The sequence below is a fragment of the Desmodus rotundus genome, chromosome X (assembly GCF_022682495.2).
Source record: "Desmodus rotundus isolate HL8 chromosome X, HLdesRot8A.1, whole genome shotgun sequence".
Taxonomy (NCBI): Eukaryota; Metazoa; Chordata; class Mammalia; order Chiroptera; family Phyllostomidae; genus Desmodus; species Desmodus rotundus.
Genome location: NC_071400.1, coordinates 15,179,536 through 15,195,959, shown reverse-complemented (window position 1 = coordinate 15,195,959; position 16,424 = coordinate 15,179,536). Strand labels below are relative to the sequence as shown.

The 16,424-nt window shown below is 38.2% G+C and overlaps 1 protein-coding gene across 6 annotated transcripts in view; it reads right to left on the bottom strand.

Annotated features, from left to right (window-relative positions):
- The window catches only part of FGF13 (fibroblast growth factor 13), a 579,899-nt gene that overhangs the window by 186,624 nt on the left and 376,851 nt on the right, over positions 1-16,424 (bottom strand). The window lies entirely within an intron of this gene.

Genomic DNA, 16,424 nt, shown 5'->3' with positions numbered 1-16,424 from the left:
GTTTCAGGTTCATCCAGTGCATTAGGTGCTCTCAGGAATGAGTTCACTATTTCTGAAACCTCTTATCTTTTTTAGGCTAAATGAATGCCATTAGGCAACATATGTATACAATGTACTAATGACACCCAGGTGGTCTAAAAGTTGGCACACCCCTTAAATGGCTAACTCATTTCCCTACAAGTCTTTCAGAGTGTGAAAACAAAATCTATCCAAAACAAAATTGAAGAATAGTGCCTTTCCAGAGAATATAAAATGTGAAAACAGGGCTAAAGTACAAATTTATCAAGTGGTAAAACAAAAGACCTCAATGGTAATATTTCACAAATATTCAAGGCATCAAGGCCTCTTCATGGTCTGCACACTATGCAGAAACAAACAAACAAAAAATAGAACCAAATAATGCTGCTAAGGGAAGGAATCAAACCACATAGCCGAAGGCTGCTATCCCTGACTTTATCTAATAAAATGGTTTTATCTTAGAAAGTTGTGTATAAATCAATGCTTATTTAAGTATTCTAGTTTGGAAAGGACTTACAAAACAATCTTGCAGTGAATCCATTAGTAAAATTAATAATTACTCCCATTTACAGCTTTTGTAAATTAAAATGCTCAAATAGTGATACTTAAAGTGGTATTTACTTATGACCCAAGAGACCCTAGCACAGTAGCTATACACAGTAAGCAACTTTTATTCCAAGATGGGCATTGTGGCACTAAACTGACACATTGGCATATTAATTCACAGTAAACTGAAAGAAAAGTCATAAAGCTTGTGACACAGAGGTTTGTAGCATGGAGGTGTATGTGGCATATAGACTCATCTATATGATTACTCCCTGTTCCATTGGCTGTACTTTAAAATTCAGCTGATATCAAAGGAAAAGCCTACCAGGTACCAAAGCATGTGGTGATGCTGGAAAAACTTGTATACAAGCTAGAAAATGGCACTGAGTACCAACCACCTGGAAACTTCTAATGAACAGATTGGTACGTTCTACGGTCCTGGTGGTCTGATCACAGTGACTGCAACTTCATAGCCTCTGTCTATTAAAGGACTCTCCTTGAAGTGTGTAGAGTGAAAGAATTATAAGGGTCATTGATATTAAAATTAAGACAGCAAAAACAGACAAGCTTTTATAGGGGGAGGTACTCTGTAATGGCAAAAACAATTTCATCTGCATAAAATAACAATGACACAGGGATCCTCAGAGTCTATAATATTCTAATGTGCAGTGTAAACCTCCAGGGCAGGGAGATGGCAAGCAGCTGTTTCTCAGACAGTTCTTACTCTCAGGAGCTTTCCCTATGGGAGCACTTCATTTGGGTAACATATTTGTAAATACTGCTCTAAAGACAATTTTAACAACAATAAGAGTAACTAGCAATTATTAAGCTCCAGGGATGGAGCTTCATGTGAAACTCAGGAACTAGTCTAGAAGCACAGTGCCAGATGGGGTGTGTTAAGTAGTTTGGAACAGTGGCTGAAAACTGTACATGACAATGGCTGGATTGGCTGAAGGAGGACCCAGTGAATTAAAAGACTCACCCAGAGCTCAATCTTCATTGTTGTTATCAATGATAATAATAAAAATAGTTCAGCTTTATTGATCACTTTCTGTGTTTCAGCCACTATGGTCAATCAATCAATCCTGAAGACAGCTTTGTCATTTCAATCCTATTATTGTCTCTATTTTACCCTCATTTGTCCTAATAACCCAGCATGTGATAGAGGTGGTGTTGAAAACCAGGTTTGTTCCACAGTGAGTTCTGTATTCTTTCCATTCCACTACACCTGTCTCTCATGAACGCCTTGGGGAAGATAAATTCTGTAGGAGCTGCAGAATATCACATACAATGGTTTATGCTGTAGTCAATTGCACCCAGCAGAAGACACTAGGAGAAAATAATATATATGAATGGATTCTCACAGCTCAGAACTTAAAATACAGAAAATACAATCATCAACTGAAACATTTTTAACCAGACATAACCTGCAAGCAAATTCTATGTGGAGACTAATTGCTTTGATAGAGTAATGAATCTATTGCTTACTCTGCATTTTAAAATTTCCACTAAGGTAAAACGGCACTCAAGAGACAAACCTTATTGTGCAACACATTCTGTGAAAGCCTTTTACTAGTAAGACAAATGTACCCTTCACAGAGATGTGTAACACACAGTATTTTCCAATTCTGAGAACTATTCTTTTGTGCATTAAGAGATAATGGGGTATTCTATTTACTTAATATGACACCCTCCTTCATTTCTAAAGCAGAAGGATTGTAGCCTTCAGTGGAGAAACTTGTACTGGGTACCTACTATGTGCCAGGAAGAAGACATGGGTCTTGCCCTCTATGGGAAGACAAAACTGTTTAATCTTAGACAAGCAGTGAAAAGACCTAAAATGAAGGGGTTAGTAAAGTGCTGAGAAATTGACAAGGAAGGACTGATTCCAAGAGGGTCTCAGGGTAGGAGTTTTGGGAATAGATCTGGGAAGGCAAAAGCTGAGGTTGCATTTGAGCACGGCTTTTAAGAGTTTTGCATTTGACCAACTTTGCACTTGAGGGATGAGCTGTATTGTCCCCAGTTAAAAAAAAAAAAAGTGAAAGGCTGCAAGTTAAAAAAATGGCCCAGAAATGTGGATACTCAATAAATCAGGTCTTTTGTTTATGGACAAACAGATTGGAATGCATATTTATGTAGCTACTATCTTATAGCCAACAAGAGATTTACCAAAGCAGTATTTTGTATAATACCTACTACTCTAGAATAAATTATTTTGTAATAAAAATATAAATTTAGTCACATTTTAAGCAACAGCTCAAGTCACTGACATAGGTACTATCCCAGATGGAGGAGTCATTATATCAGAAGACTGGTTTAAATCACTTATAGTTCAAAATTCAAATCAAATTGTTATTTTCAAGCACCTACCGGATTCCCCAGTTCTACCTAACCTAAACTCTCTGAGCCTCAGTGGATGAAGCCAGCCCAGAATCAAGGTCATTAGTTTCAGTGAGAATCTAAGAGAGGAGAAGCCCATGGTCATTGCCATATGACCAGATAGCCTCTCTAGCTTTTGAACATTAAACTGCCCAGCAGAAGTCAGCAACACTTGAAACTTATGAAGTCAAGCTTCATCAATATTTATTAGGTCCAATTTCCTAGAAACAAATTGAGTCCTGAACCATTCCGACATAGAGAATTGTTCAAAACAGGAAGAGAATTCAGTACCCACTCAGTCCATTTTTTTTTTTCACTTCACAGGTAAAGATATGCAGGCCCAAGGAAGGAAGATACCTTGGCCAAAGTTACATACCATATTTTGCCATGTATAATGTGCACTCACATTTTGGTGTGCATTATACATGAGATTATATAATCATTTTACCCAACTATAGAGAGCATCCTTATTTTTTCCCTCAAAAATCTGGGCAAAAAAGTGCGCATTATGCACAGCAAAATATGGTAACTTACTTTGGGAAGGAAATAAAGGCAAAGCTAAAAATAAGAACCAGCTAAACTGCAATTAATTTTGAAAAAAAAATCAAAATATATTAAATTAGCTGAGAGGTAAATTTCACTCTACCCTTTGATAAGTCTTTAGAGTATTAATTTCTCTGAACTTTGATGAGTTTAATTTCTGTATGTCACCTAATATATTATGCAAGGCTTCACAAAATCCCTTTTTTTCCTGATCTCATGTCCTTGTTGGTATAAAGGAACCAAGAGGATAAGGAAAATGATGGTACAATTTTAGGATTGTTTTAAGGACTCAGAGGGAAGCAACTAGCCAAGTGTGGTCAACATTAGTTGAGTCTCAATGGCTAGATTTTATGTCCCAAGCCTCTGAATTTTCAATAACATAGGAAAATATGTGAAAGCAAATATTGAGGAATGCTTTCACCCTTGCTCTTCATCAACTCTGCTGAAAATATAGAGTGGACTGAGCAGAAGCTTTCTACAAAGACTTCAATGAAAAGACCTTCCTGCATGAGGTCCTGGGCCCTTGGCACAAGCTGACTTACATTACTTCTCATATATGAGAGTTTGACACTAAGCACCTAGAAGGCAGGAACATTGTCACACTGCTCCAGATCTCCTATAATAGACCCAGGAAAAAACAAGTAAGTAATCATTTAATGACTGTGGAAGGACTGACTTAGTCAGAGGCCTCACTTTTCTTAGAACAAATCAGTGCATTGAGATCTACTGGAAAGTTTTATAGTTTAGATAATTTAAAAGAGCTTTTGGAGGGGTAAGGGAAGGGTTGGAAGAGTAAGGCAGAATTTGGATTAAACTGAAACTATTAGCATCCAAGGAAGGATGACATTGGTTGTGACTAAACAGAAGCATTTTGACTGGCTCTTAAAAACAGAGTAATATTCTGACCATATCTTTCTTATTTCCATAGTTATTATATAGCTGAGTGGTTATTAATGGGGTAATTTCTGTCCTCATGGGATGTTTGGCAATGTCTGAAGACATCATATTTGTTGTCACAACTTGGGGATGGGCAGTGGTGTACATAGGATCCAGGGATGCTGCTCAACATCCCACAAAGCAGAGCATGGCCCCTGACAACAAAGAATTATCTTGTCCCAAAGGTAAATAGTGCCAAGGCTGAGAAACCCTGTTCTAGTTTATCACAGGGTCTGAACAAATTGAAGGAAAATATAATTATGCCAACTAATTTTTAGAGCAGGAAAGAAGAACTAACAAATATGTTCACTGAGTTTTAGTTCTCACTTGTTTCTCATTGTTAATTTGGTATTATTTTTAACCCAGTGTTATTTGGTATCAAGTATTAGAATGCATTTGTTGATTTGTTTTGATCTTCTGTATAGAAAAAAAAATTAGGTGCCAATGCATAGAGATGATAAATACTACTATTTGGAGCACTCTAGGGACACAAGTCCATTTCTGATTCCCAGTGTCTACTCTCTACTGCCAGCAGGAATAGTACTAAGCAGACGAGGAAACAAAGTTTAGATTGTGTGTGAAATCTAACTTTTCCCCCTACCTACAGAGATATTTCTCCTTCCTCCTCAAAGCCCTTTCTCAGGGCCAGCAGACAAATGACAGGAGAATGACAGGCTATCAAATGGTTTCACAAGCTACAAGAATATACACTCTCCTTGGTTAGCTAACATGTTCCACTATCAAGACGCCAGCCTACATTTTAAGGTACAGGATACCGTCTCAGCACAGACTTAATTGAGACATGATCAGGTGAAAAGGTAGCATTGGATGGGCTAAGGACAAGTTGAATGCTGTTAGGGGTATGTGCATGAATGCAGTGGTTTCTACTATGTCATTTTCCTGTTCTAGTACAAAGGGTACTGAGCAACAAGGGTCTAGTGGCTGTAGCCCCTGGTCTTAGAAATGGGTAGCACCCTAATGCAATCTTAATTAAGGGCTGATTCAAGTACAAGGCTTTCTTCAAAAATAATTTTTGCCAAAACCCTCTGGACCAACTTACATTATGGAAAAAGTTAATTAATTTAATTTTTAATATCATTATCCTGAAAACACAAAGCTTTTTTCCTATTTTGAGGCTACTAAGGAAGAGTTATTTTTCCTTGGACAAGGGGACAACTTGCACAGAAGACTTTCATACTATTTTGCATGAGAAGTTAACATTTCCATGGCATCTGAATTTGTAAGTAGTGGATGAAAACTCAGCTCTATTATATAGACTCTATATCATATTATCAACTCAACAGTTCTTCACCACAAAACATTGTATTTGCTCTTTTGAAATACTACCTCTTTGATTCAGCAAGAAACCTTCATTGCTAGAAAAGGAATCAATTTCCATAGTCCAGCAAGACCGTACATATTTGTAGTGTTGGCAGAAAAATTGCTTTGTTGGAAACTCATTTCATATCATCCTTGATCACAGCATATTGATACAACTCCAAAGTATGTCCATTCAAAAATCCTGAACTTGAGAGGCAATTTACTTTTAATTTGAATTCCCAGTGGTCCAATATTTTTAGGCTATTAAAAATATCAAGCAAGCTTAACTACATTAAAAAGGACAAATAACAAAAGAATAATTTAGTCTTGGCAAAGACATAAACAATACATGCATTCTGGAAAAGAAAAATCAATGACATCTTTAACAAAGACCTACTGCTAAAGAAATAAAAGGTAGGCAGTATGTAATTCCTTATCACTCCATCTATCAAGGGTCATTCCAATCAAACCCACATCAATGATTTATTCTAGTTATTTACTGGGGTGTGAGAAGTGCAGAGACATCTATCCAGTCATGTGCTGCTTAATGATGGGGATAGGTGATGAGAAATGTGTCATCAGGTGATTTTGTCATTGTGTAAACATCACAGAGTGCATTTATACAATCCTAGATGGTACAGCCTACTACACACCTAGGCCATATGGTATAGCCTATTGCTCTTAGGTTACAAGCCTGTACAGCATGTTACCACACAAAACAAAATGAGATCAAATCAAGCACAAGAGAAAATGATGCAATAAAGAGACATTGTAAACACAAGATGTATGAAGCTGCTAATGTAACAGGGCACTATGTTTTACAGCAAATTGTTTTATAAGTAGAAAGAGTACACTCTAAAATAACAATAAAAGTATAGTATAGTAAATATATAAACCAGTAACATAGTCTTTTATTATCATTATCAAGTATTATTCACTGTACATAATTGTATGTGCTATACTTTTATATTACTGGTAGTTCAGTAGGTTTGTTTATACCAGCATCACTACAAACTTGTGAAGAATGTGGTGTGCTATGACACTAGGATGGCTATGTCACTAGACCACAGGGATTTTTCAGTCCCAGTATAATCTTATGAGACTACCATCATATATGCATTCTGTTGTGGACAGGTAGGCTATGCAGCACATGGCTGTATTGAAGTAAATTAGGCTAAAAAGTAAATGTTAAAAGGAATACAGGGTGTGGCAAAAGTAGGTTTATGGTTGTGAGTATGCAAAACAGAGTTTATTCTTGTGTTATTATTCATTAATCAGTGCATTATTTTCCATAAAAACAACTGTAAACCTACTCTTGCCCCACCCTGTATACAAGAGGCTTGCATTAAATTAGTACCTCCTTACTGCATTCTGCTCTACTGATCTATTGCTGCTTTCTAGAGGTCAATCCTCCATTGGCTTCCCAAGCACCACATTCTCCTGGTTTTCCTTCTTTCACTTCTAAGCAGTCCTCTCTCTTCTTTACCACCTTAAAATACTGGTGCACCTCGGGGCTCGCTTCTCTACTCACTATTTCTCCTTTGGCGATCTCCTTTGCTTTCACAGTTCCTCTACATGCTGAAAAGTGTTAAATGCCTACCACAAGCCTAGAACTCATTCCTGAGCAATTTGAAGGCAGGGCCATGTAGTGTCTGACATACAGCAAGGTTGTTCAGTAAGTGTTAAATGAATAAATAAATATAAAAATGGATTCATGGGACTTTAGCTGTAGAACTGTGAAAGACAGCTGAGTTGTCCTAGACAGGCCCATCCTAGAACAGTCAGAACCACCTTGGCTAACCAACTGACCACAAATGTATGAGTCCACTCAGGCTAGATCAGCAATGCCCAGCCTAGACCAGTAGAACCTATCAGCTACCACTGCAGGACATTTGGTCCATGGTTCATTAAAGCACACAAACATTTAACCTTGTTCAAACTGTACCAACGTTAATATTCTTGCAATTCATGAGGAATCTTGGATTTCACATTGGTTCTTTTCTTCCTCACCATGAATATCGGCAGAGTTACTCTGAGGTCAATGAACAACTACTCTCAAGTATATATTGACCTGATTATTGGCTTTGTATTTGTTCTATCTGTGAAAAGTTTTGGTAATAGGGATTTGATTCCGTCTATATCTTGGTAAGGTTGGTGGCTGTATTTGACTGTGTCCACCAAGAACCTGGATAACTTGTTCATGGCCCTGCTGTTCGTCTTTTCACACTTTAAGAACCTTTCAGCATGGAACACATGCCTCTGTGGATGTTTTGGAACAGGACCAGATACCAAGGACCTTTTGGCAAGGACCAAATAACTGTCTCTGTGGATATTTTGGATAGGACTACATGGTCTGGACCAAATGTCTTCATGGACGTTTCAGACAGGACCAAATACCTGCTAATCATAGACTATCTATAGCAGACCTATCCAACCTATAGACTATGAGAAAGAATAAATTTGTTCCTGTTTTAAACAATTTTTTTCTTTTATTGATTCTAGAAAAAGGGGGAGGGAGGAAGTGAGGGAGAGAAACTTTGAGGTAAAAGAGAAACATTGATCAGTTACCTCCAGCATACACACCTGACCAGGGACCAAACCCTCAACCCAGGCCTGTGCCCTGACTGGGAATTAAATCCACCACCTTTTGGTTTGCAGGATAACACCAAGCCCAATGAGCCAAACTGGCCAGGGCTTGTTCTTGTTTTAAGCCACTTTGTTTTAGGGTGACTTAAAATACAACAAGAGCTAACTGGTACACTAGTTCAAAGTCTGCTTTTCCTGCCAGTCTTTCCTCCTCAGGAAACAGATGGTGCCTCTTGTCAATGCTGACCCTAATAGCCAGAATAATGCCTGGCTTGTACAAGACAATGAGCATCTACTGACAAATACATTAATTCTGTTAATGGCAATTGGAAGCACCGTCAGTCACTTGCTGCCTAGAATTAGGGCAAATGGCCAGTCGAACTCAGAATACCAAAATTTGTTATTTAGTTCATTGTAATGAGAAATATTTATTGAGAATTTATTGTTGACAGATTCTGGTTTGCCTGTGGTATCTGTTTAATAAAGCTCTATTCAGTAGGGATGAAATAAAGAATGTATGTTTAAATATAGTTCTAATTAGGAAGGGAGATAGATCTCTTTTAAGACACTAGGAACTGCTCCCGAACAAAAAACTGCACTAGAATAAAAGGCTCCTGAACTATTATGATTTGCTTTGGGGATTTTTTCCCTCCCACAGTAAATACTCTGGATATATTGAACTAATTATCCACTAAGTGAACAGCTAACCATGCATGTCAATTAGAAATTTACTGAATCAGTTCATGAATTTTCTAACATGGATCCAAAATGCTACTACCTTCTCAGAGAAAAATCAAGAGATTACAGAGGGAAAATGGCTGAAGAAAGAACAAAAAGAAAAATTACTTGTTGGCAGCAGCTCTAAACCCTGCTCTTTGAAATGCCCTTTGTTGCATGAAAAGAAATAGATTGTGTTCACAGGCTAAGGCAGCCTGCTAGACAAATATCCTCACTGTATGAATGGCCTACTTGAGCCCATGTTGTCCCAGAGAGCGTTGTGGTCAAGCTGAGTGTTGCCAGGTTGAAAGGACTCTAGTAGGGGACAGTGTGAGCTCTATTACTTCTCTGGCTTGTAAGTGTTTTTCCACGATAAAACTATTCCGACTAGTGGGGTAAGTGTGTTTGTGTGTGTGTTCACACATTCTTTGAATACTAATCAGATACCATATTTCACCTGTCCTACTGTTCTGTTTTTGGAAGGGGCAAAGTCAACAGTGCCACCATGGGGACAATGGCAGGTCTCTGGGAGAGTTGCACTGAGACAGCTCCCCCCTCAATGAGGTCCTCAGTTAATGGTATGCACATAATTCAAGAAAGTCACTTGTGCTCATACCAAGAGAGAGGAACAAATAATCCTAATATGAACACATTTGTCCTACAATCTCCCTGAATTTCAGAGAGACTACCCTAAAAGGGTTTTTACCCTTAGTGCACAAGGTCACTCTACTCCAAGGTGGGCACAAAAACCCAGAGCAAGAATGGAGACTCTGAGCTCTTACTGGGAGGCACCAAAGCTGGATGACTTAAAAACAGGCTTTTTCTATCTGTGCAAACCCCACCTCAGAAACACAGCACTCCTGGAACTCTTCCCTTCTTTTATCTTTTTATTTTTTTTAATTGTTGTTCAAGTACAGTTATCTCCATTTTCATAACTCTTTTAAAAAAGATTTTATTTATTTTGTAGAGATAGGGAAAGGGAGAGAGAAAGAGAGGGAGAGAAACATCCATGTGTGGTTACCTCTCATGCACCCCCTACTGGGGATCCGGGCCGCAACCCAGGCATGTGCCCTGACTAGGAATTGAACCAGCATACTTTAACTTTGTGGGGTAATGCCCAAACTACTGAGACACACTGGCCAGGGCTAGAACTCTTTCCTTTTCTTGGAGATGCGATTGATGGAAGAACCAGTTAAGGCTATTTTAAGGTCTAGTGGTTCCATGAGGAAAACTATGGGTTTGATGCATTACCCCATTTAAGGAGACACTGCAAGAAAAATGACCTGCACTTAGTAGATGTTCATGTAAGAAACAAAGGAGAACATGTGGCAAATCTCAGGCCTGCTGCTTTAACCCCTTGTCTACTGCTTATACCAACATTCAAACTAGGATATGGAAGAACAAGAAATGTTTTCCAACGGATGTACTGAGTAAGCGCACCTTATCTCTCACCAGCAGTGGATGAGATGGTGCTGAGTTCTTTTCTTCAGTCTTGCACCTGAACGGGGGAGTTAGGGTTTAGGGTATAGGACGACCTGAGGAAGCACAGTGTAGTAAAAGAGGTAAGTCTCCAGATACTTGGCTTTAAATTCTAATCAACACACTTATTAGCTGTGTGACTTTGAACAAGTTATTTCATGTCTCTACACTCCAGTTTCACCATTGAGTGCTTCAACATCGATAATACCTACCTTACGGGTTGGGAAAATTAGCAATAATAAGCCCAAAGTGCCTGACACAGAAAATATGTGAAAAAAACTGATAGCTAAGCATCTAACCAAACCACAGTATACAGAATGTACTGCACAGAATACATCACACAACTCCCTGAGGCCTCCTTCTTCATGCTTCCAGAGGGAAATAGACCATTTCATACAATCTCACTCCTTGTGAAAGTCACATAGAACAGTATCTTGACAATGACCCAACCCAATTTGGCAGGACATTCTCTTCACGTGCCTTAAGCTAGTTCTCACTATGCAATGAAAGTTTTGCCATTCAGGGACTTAGGTCAGCAGATATTTCGTGCGACCAGGTTTTGAGGTAGAAGGTCAATTGGCCTGAGGTGATAAAGACCTGGCCTGAAGCTCAATAAATTTACACCAGCATAGTGAATAAATCCCAATTCTGACATTACAGATTGAAAAACATTTTGACCAAATCAAGTTTGTTGAGAATTTTCCCTGTAAACATATTAAAGTTAAACCTGGCTGTTTCTCTTTTCTCTGAAGTACAAGTCAGCTTTTGAATCTATTGTTTTTCTGACAGCAGACACAAGGTCCCTCTACCTCTGCTCATGTAGTATACTTGCCAATGCCTCTCAATAAGATGACACTAGAGTACATGGAGAACAGATGACAATTCTGTGTAGGGCCAGTCTTGTTATGACATTCTGTTTTAATAGAGAGACCATGGAGTTTGGAGGGAGACAGGCTGCATATGAATATTGGTGCCATTTCCTAGTCATGTGACCTTGGACAAGTTATTTTGCTTCTCTGATTCTGGATTTCCTCATCCATAAAATGGAGAGGAAAAACAAAAAAGGCCAATTTAACTCTAATGATTGTTGTGAGAATTAAGATAATGTTAGATAAAGTACGTGATACACAGTACATTAGTTCATTCTGGACAATTGCCAATTATTGTTTTCACTATTTGCCTCAAGATAGATGAGTAGATAAAACAACTACGGGACATTTACATAGTGGAATACTACCCAGCCATAAAAAAGAAAATTTTACCCTTTGCACAACAGTATGGATGGGCCTGGAGAACATTATGATAAGTGAAATAAGCCAGTCAGAGGAAGACAAATACCATATGATTTCACTCATATGTTGAATCTAATAAACAAACTGAACTACTGGGAAAATGGGGACAGACTCATGGATGGAGAACAGGATGACAGTTAGTGGGAGGGAGTTAGGGGGAAGAAGGATTGAGCAAAAAGGACAAAGGACTCATGGACATGGATAACAGTGTGGTAATTACTGGGGGAGGTGGGTATAAGGAGGATAGATGGTAATGGAAAATATATAATAAAGATAAAAAATAAGCCCTGACTGGTGTGGTTCAGTGGATTGAGTGCTGGCCTGTGAATCAAAGGGTTACCGGTTCAATTTCCAGTCAGGGTGCGTGCCTGGGATGCAGTGGGGGTGGGGCACTGAAGAGGAAACCACACATTGATGCTTCTCTCCCTCTCTCTAAAAATAAATTAAAAATAAAATTAAAAATAAAAATAAATTAAAATCTTTTTAAAAAGATAAAAAATAAAATAAAAATAGAAAGTAGGTTTTTAACAAGTGATAAAAGAGAGTTCATTGCTAACATCCAGACCTGTAGGTAATAGAAGAAGTACTCAGAGAAAATCTTAACATTCCTATCAGTGGTGGAAATTTTATTGAGCTGAGAAAAAAATGAAGCAATAGAATCAGCTTCTTAATAATTAGAGATGGTACTTCCTCATTTCTACAATTATAGATGAAGGACATCCTCTGGCTTAAAGAAAGGTGATTAGGCAAGTGACCTGTTTATATATATTTTTAAATCTAGGGACAGTTCTATTAAATTCAAATTGAATTTAGGTATTCACTGACCATTCTACTCTTTCTTCCTGTGTCCTGGACAAAGTAATCACGTACTTGAAGATAAGGGTCATTTCATTTACTTCATTTGAGTGCTGCACTCCACTTAACTATAGGCCTGCAAAATTAGCAAGTACCTCCTGAGATCCTTCTGCTTATGACCACTCCTCATCATAGGAAGGCTGAGAATGAACATTGTATTCCTTTAAACCTAAGATGTGTCTTCTGCACTAAAATTCGTTCTGGTCAACAAACCCTTATATAGTGCAAGAGAGAGAAAGCTGAGCTTTTGGAAAAGCCATGGAGGGGAAAGGGCATGGGCTTCAGAGGCCAGAATAGCTTGGTTCAAATGGAGTCCTGTCATTTATCAAGGAAGTGATTTCACCTTTCTGAAATTTAGTTTGCTTGTATATGAAATGTTGAAACGTTGTGTGTGAAATGTTGAAAACCTAACAGGGATTTTGTGATCATATCTCTAAGCAGCTTTGCAGAGTACTCTCACTGTATGTAGAAGATTCTCAGTAGAACTATGAACTTTTTCCCTTCCTCTGTGTAGATCTGGTCTTCCAGCCAATGTACACTTGTTGCTTCCAAAGCTGGACATGCTGGAAGGTTGACCTGGAGCTGTTCTGAGAATATATTTCTTAAAATAGCTGGGGCTCCTAAGTAGAAATATGCTAGCACATGGGTGGAAGTGGACATGTGATTTTGATGTTGTTGGAGAGAGTGTGGATATTGGCTGTGAAGCAAGACAAGGGTAAGTGTTGATAAACTGCAGGATGTTATATCTCTCATTCCACACTTTCCTGAGGGCACCACTCAAGCTGCATATTCTTAAGCAGAGTAACAAATGCCATAGCATACAACACATGAAGACCTGAATCAATGAAATATGCAATGCTAGGGATGATTTACAAATATGCATAGCAATTAAAGTCTCTCAATCATATCAAAGTCAGTTTTCACATCCATACTGCTGTACTAAATTTATGCAGCAGTAACTGGTGATGTCTATATGATAGGCGCCTCAAGGATGACTGCATCTGGTGTAACTGGGGGACAAACACCCAGGTCCTGAGCAGCTTGAGTCAACTTTTGCAATCTCACCCTAGAGCAGTAGCAAACAAGTCAAGAAGTAGTAGTATTTTTCTGGCCTACGAATACTCCTTCTCTGCCTTCTTCAAGTACACTCATACATGGTCCCTAGACACTCTTCCACCTACATATGCAAGCTGAATCATATTTTGAGAGGAGAACAAGTGTTGCAACAATTACTTGCAAGAAAGGATGTTGGTCACAAGGTGGCACATTACCACACTCCGGTGGAGAAGCCTGATTATTTTTCTAAAAGCACAGAGCAGCAAAGAGGTGGGGATTTCAAAAAGGAGTGTGTGGCTGTGTGTGGGGGGTGGGGTGTGGTGTGGTGAGATAGAGGGATACCTTACATGGCTACAAGTTCTAAAGGTCATATAAGTGCTGCCTGTCCAGCAATGCCTCTTAATCACAAGGCACCTCCTAAAGAGGCCCATGCAATCAGCATAAGAATTCTGAATTGACAGCTGACATCACACAACAGACCTTATGCCAAGGTGATATTTTTCTAAGGCAAAGATTTTACCCTGTTAGCATATTAGAATCACCTGGGGAACCTTTTTTTTTTAAGCCATGTTGAGCCTCTGCCACAAGAGATTGTGCATGTTTTTTGTTTGGGGAAGTTATTGGTGAGTTGCTTGGTTTGGGTCTGATGTTGAGTTCAGGAATCAATATTATTTTAAAGGCCCTCAGGTGATTCTGATGTTTAGCCACAGTCGAGAATCATCTAAGTACTCAAAACATTGCCATTTGTGGTCCACAGACTTGGCGCTGGTCTGTGGTGTGAACTATGTCCCTGAGTATGTTTTTTAATTTAGTTCAGCTGACACTTTTTTTTTTCACAGCAAGACATATGATAGATGAAGGAAGCAGTGCATTGGCTTACATTTAGCACAAGCTCCTTATCTCATTGTGGATTAGTAACAAACAATTTCAGACCCAGCACTCATCCACGGACCACATTTTGATTAGTACTTCCCTAGAGACACTAGGTGAGGGTCAGAGGAAAAGGGAGTTGTGTTCATTTTCAAAAGTGTGTTACTTGTCAAAGCCTAGCTTTGATGCAAATACACTGCTCAGCGGAGCCCGCATGGCATTTCCTCAAGCAAACTTGTAGGATGTTAACAGGTGTTATGAATAAAAATGGTCTGACAGCTGGAAGATGCTTATCATTGAGGTACCCAAAGTAAGAGAGATTCCTAATCTGCAAGACTCCTCCAAACCTTTAATATAGCCTTATGCATTGTGACTCGCTATGAGTGGTGAGGATTTGGGAGACATACATTTGACCACAGAATTTGTCTTTTCACAAAGACATGATCAGTGTTCCATGACACATAATTTGGAAAATGTTTGATAATTATTTAAGAACATGTCAAAGAGAGTAGAGTTAATTTCTGCATTGTCTTTCTCAAAGCGAGTTATCATTTAAAACAAAAGGTAGAGGAAAATTGAAGATGAGGCAGCAGCACATTCGGGTGCATCTCTTTAACCAGGTAGACCTCTGTGCATTTGTGTTGGGCTCGATTTGGGAAAACAGCTAAAAGTCACTTAGGCTCTGCCTTTTTGTACATGAAACATACTCTACCTGCATCATACCATGCTCAGTGAGAAAGGTAGATTTTCTTTGTAAATTTTTTTCTTTCTAAGTATTTGTTATCATTATGCTAAGTGAAATAAGCCAGTCAGAGAAAGACAAATACCATACGATTTCACCTACATGTGGAATCTAATGAACAAACTGGACTAACAAGCAAAATAGAGACAGAGTCATAGATGGGGAGCAGATGACAGCTAGTGGGGGGAGGGATCGAGCAAAAAGGATAAAAGACTCATGAACATGGACAACAGTGTGGTGATTGCAGGTGGAGGGGAGATAAAGGGGATAAATGGTAATGGGAAAAATACAAGTAAAAAATAAAACAACTTTATGATTTGATTACATTCATGTAGAAAAATATGTGAAAACACAAAAATATGAAGAAAATTAAAATTATCTAGTATACCCCCAAAATACACTAACAAAAGATTATATTTCTTTCTAGTCTTTTTATACACTCACATAGAATTTTAAAACAAAATTAGTCATGTAAAATGCTTACATATCCTTTTTTCATTTCATATTATAGAGCAACCAATTCTTTAGGACATTAAATATTATATAAAAACATGACCTTCAGCTGGCTCTTTCATAATCTAATTAGAGCTAAACTATAATTTATCTCCAATTTTTGAATATTCAGATTGCTCTGAATATTTGCTATTAAAACTAACACTATATTAAACATCCTTCTTTATACATAATTCTTCATATGCATTTCTAATTTTTTAAAGATAAATTTTTTAAGATACGAGTAGAATAACCAGCACAAAGGATATAAGTATTTTTTAAGCCTTTTGATACATTTTACCGAACTGCTCTCTGGAAAGGTTGTACCAATTTACAATGACAACAGTAATTAGCCTCAGACCCATTTCATCTTCATATTCCTTAGCAACATAGGAACTGAAAGTCACTTCCTACTCTTTATTATTATGAATTTAATGGGGAAAGGGTGAATTGTGTCTTCTTATCTTGTTTACAGAGTATAGGAATTTTTCTACATGTTTCCTGGTCATTTGCTTCCCCTCTTTTTTTTTTAAGCAGTCCATGTCTTTCAGAAGGCATCTTTCACATTGGCATGGTCTTGTCTTATCCCATGT